Consider the following 4667-nt stretch of genomic DNA (forward strand, 5'->3'; position numbering starts at 1 on the left):
CTCAAAGTGACACATACTGACCACAAAGAAGCATAAAACCATTAAAAAGAGACAATGAAAAGGGGGTAAACAACCACAAAGAGACACAAAGCAAGAGACACAAAATGACCTCAAAGAAACAAATTCAACTAAGACTTACAATATGACCACAAAGAGTAATAAACAACTGCAAAGAGACACTTAAATGACCACATATAGACACAAAATAACAAGAAAGATGCGCAAAAATCCACAAAGAGACACAAAATAACTTCAGAGACTCCAAATGACCACAAAGAGTGAAAATGATAAAATTCACACAGTACTGATTAAAAGAACACTTCATCTGCAAAATGAACATTTGTATATATGGCGAGAAATTCATATTTGATTGCACAGGTGCCTTTTTTGGGTCCGGTATCCATCTAGGAAGGGAGGAGACCATAGCGGACAGAGCAGCAGCTAGGAGTAAGGTGGAAGCCATGACAGTGTTTATTTTATTACTCTCACTGCAAGAGGAGGAAGACAAAAGTTCTGCACTTGAGCTTTAAATAAACAACTGCTGGAGAGCTAAATCTGTTACCTTTGGACAGAGGCACACTTCATACTTCCCAAAATACCAAACTGTTGCTTTAAATATGAGCTAAAGCCAGAAGATGATTAGCCAAGCATAAAGTCTGGAAATGGGGAATTTTCTAGCCTGGCTTTGTCCAAATATAACAAAAAAATGCCTCTAAAGCTCACTAAATAGTGTTTAAACTGCACAAGTCTTTATGCTAAGACATGCCAACTGTCTCATAGCTTAAAAATGGAATAGATCTTACCATCTAACTCTTGGCTAAAAAGCAAATTTGTGAAAAAAAGTGTCATTTCCCAAAATGTCAAACTATTCCTTTAATTGGGAAGTTTAACCTTCCTGTTAAAGGGTTGTCAAATTGACCCATTTCAAAGTTAAAAAACAAAAAAAACAAAAAAAAACAAAAAAACGTAATAGTTTTTTTTCCGGCATGAAACTTCTTCTGCTTGGCTTAATAAGTGTAATTTACATATAAAATGAAAATGGATCATTCCACATATTTGCATGTTTATATTACATAGTTACTGTTCAATGGTCAATCTGACCCTGAACAGAAGAGGTGACTTGTGTTAATTTATCAACTCACTCCATGAAAGAATACATTTAAAAATGTAAAATACATTTTTCAATAACTCAATGTCATGTAAAACCATTGTATTTTACATGTAGGTCTTTCCAATGTACATAAAAAAAGTTTTAACATGCATTTTTATGAAAAAGGAGTGAATTATCCTCATTGAACCATGATCAGTGGGAAGTAAAGAACACCATTGCACTAAATATTGATTGAGATCGTTAGTAATGGAGTTAATCAAGAAATATAAACAATGTTTGTTGAGGTTTTTTGGTTTATGACACTTTTGGATAATTAAACACGCCCCTGGTCAAATTGACCCACAAACATAATTGCTGTTCCTGAGAAACAAACATAACAGGAGGTTAAAGGAATAGTTTGACATTTTGGCTTTAACTTTAGAGTTAGAGGCACCAGAATGAAAGGTTTCATGGGTTAATATGGTCTATCTGTTGTGCTGGTGAAGTGAAATAAAATCCCACCGCTCTGTCTCTAACCACAGGCTTCAAATGTCAAATGCGTCAATGTGCGGCCATTCAAATGTACAATTCACGTTTTGTTCCTTTTGTGCTGAGCGCACTTTACCTGCAGCCTACTTTTCCGCGGTCGGCCCCATCCTCAGTTCCCCTGACGGAGCTCTACAAAGCCGCGGCATGTGAAACCTGCAAGGCTTTTTGTCCCATCTCGCTTTCACCAAACTCTGCTTCAAGGTGAAGGACAATGGCCCCTGGGTTCCCAGGGCAGCGCGGGGGGCATCAGTGCCAGAGTAAGTTAGCCACCGCCGCCAAGTGCTGATGTTTTATGATAAGAACACACAGGGCTGCAGCCGGAGGTACAAAGGGGGTCTTTGTGGCCCAGGCTGCACAGATAGCACCCAACCAAAAAGCTGTGTAATTTGTTGAGTTTCTTCTCTCTTGCTTATCTCGCTCCTCTGCACCTCAGGGGTCAAGGACAAGTAATAAAACCTGACTGGATTAAGGGTTCCTTTAACTGTGGCAGTGAAGGTGTTGTTTACGACTACAGATGTGAAACCTGAGAGTGTTTTGAAAGCACAACACGGAAACTGAGTGATTCAAACCTCCCAGAACTCTCCTTTGTTTGCAGCCACTCATATTAGCCAAATAGCAACTCATTTATCAGGTCATTTAACTTGGAGAGGCCTTGTGGCTGGAGCTGGACCATTAGCTTTGGCTGAGAAACGTGTTTGGAGGAAATTAGGAAAACAAAGCACAGAGTATAATTATGTTTGAAAAACACAAAGGTTAGGATATGATGAAGGCCTATGATATGATATATTTTGTTTATCTTTAGCCATTAGTAACTGCACATCATGAATGGATTACTAGATAGGACAACCAGGGGCCCAAAGTGTCAGAGGGCCCCCTGGCCTTCACCTGCAAAATGTCACTCAAAGAGACACATACTGATCCTGAAGAAGCTTAAATGCATTACAAAAAGACACAAAGCAAGTACTAAGAGACACAAAATGACCTCAAAGAAACAAAACAACTACAAGGACATACAATACAACCACAAAGAGTCATAAAACAACTGCAAGGAGACACTTAAATGACCACAAAGAGACACAAAATAACAAGAAAGATACACTTAATTCCACAAGATGCCCAAAATAACCAAAAACAGACTCAAAACAACAACAAAGAAGCCCAAATTAACCACAAAGTAACACAAAACAACAACAAAGGAGCCCAAAATAACTACAAAGAGGCAGAAAACAACTACAAAGAAGCCTAAAATAACCACAAAGAGACACAAAACAATCACAAAGAAGCCCTAAATAACCACAAGAGACACAAAACAATCACAAAGAAGCCCTAAATAACCACAAGAGACACAAAACAATCACAAAGAAGCCCAAAAATAACCACAAAAAGATACAAAACAACAACAAAGAACCCCAAAATAACTAAAAATAGATACAAAACAACTACAACGAAGCCCAAAATAACCAAAAAGACACACAAAACAACAACAAAGACGCCCAAAATAACCACAAAGAAACACAAAACAACAACAAAGAGACTCGAAATGACCACAAAGAGGCACAAAACAATCACAAAGAAGCCCAAAATAACTAAAAAGAGACATAAAACAACAACAAAGAAGCTCGAAATAACCACAAAGAAACACAAAACAACAAAAAAGCAACTCCAAGACATCAAATAGACATCAAATAAGCACAGATGAAAAACAGGAACTACAAAAGACCAAAACAATTATAAGGTGATTCAAAACAACTGCAACGATGAGCAAAATAACCACAAAGAGGCAAAAAGACCACAAAGAATGGCTAAAAAACTAAAGAGATGAAAAAAGACTACAAAAGGAAGCAACAACAGACAAAAAACTTCAAAAAGACCAAAACAATTCCAAGGACATACCAAACAATAACAGAGAAGCACAACATGAGCAGAGAGAGGCACAAAGAGATACAAAACAACAGCATAAAGAGGATAAAAAACTATCAAGTCTGTGTGTTTTACTCCTCATATATATGACAAGTCGTGGTGCTGTTGTGATGGTCTGCACCCAGAGGCCCATTATCTCAGTACCCGCCTATGCTGCAGACCTTGGTGGTCTGTACATGGAGATGTTTGGGGTCTTGGGGTTAAGAGACAAAACTAATTATTGCACCATGCTTCGCTTGGAATGTTGTATCCCATCATAACAACAAATCATCTGTTAGAATAATAGCTGTGCGTGTGTGTGTGTGTGTTCCTGTTACGTGATGTGACGGCTGTTTGTAGTTTCAGGTGATTAAGAATCAAGAGTGTGCAGCCACATGATAACACTCCCCGAGTGCACGCTGCGAGAGGTGAAGCGTGTTCTGGTCTGTCTGTCGACACGCACAATTGACTCTTTTAGTCAACCCAATGATGGCAACAGAACACACAAAATGCCTCTGAGTGTGTGTATTTGTGTATGTGTGTGTGTGTGTGTGTGGTTCAGAGCAGACTGCAGCTATTATGTCTAACCTTTACAGGGAGTAGGGACTTATCTCCAGCTCTATAAACCTCGTCTTTTTGTGTGATTCGGTGAAATGAAGATCATATTTTAGTAGGAATTACTATTAAGGAATTTTAGATGAAAGAACTCCATATTTTTAATTTCCTTTCAGTTATTTGCTGGAGCTGTCGTGACATGTGAAGGTTCAGTAGCAGCTAGGTTTCTGTCCAAATCCAGCCTAAAAAAACAAGGTTGAATTTTAAAGTTTGGTCCAGTTCTCATGTATCTGGTCCTGATTTCCAGTAATGCCTGACTAAAGTTGGGAGCAAACAGATTCAGTGTGGTGTGGAGACGCTGTCCGGCCCGCCTGCTGCACCCACTGTGTGTTTTCCGTGAGTCAGAGTGGGCGTCATCCGGGCGCGGGGATGCCAACGTCCATAAGCTGTCTCCATCTGTCACCAACAGTCCTTTCCTGGTGGCCAAATTTCTTTTTATTCATCCATTTCTTTGTTACCGTGTGCATCACAACAAAACACAAAAAGGCAACGATTACATCACGTATTTATTTAT

This window comes from Centropristis striata, chromosome 23 (genome assembly GCF_030273125.1).
Source record: "Centropristis striata isolate RG_2023a ecotype Rhode Island chromosome 23, C.striata_1.0, whole genome shotgun sequence".
Classification (NCBI taxonomy): Eukaryota; Metazoa; Chordata; class Actinopteri; order Perciformes; family Serranidae; genus Centropristis; species Centropristis striata.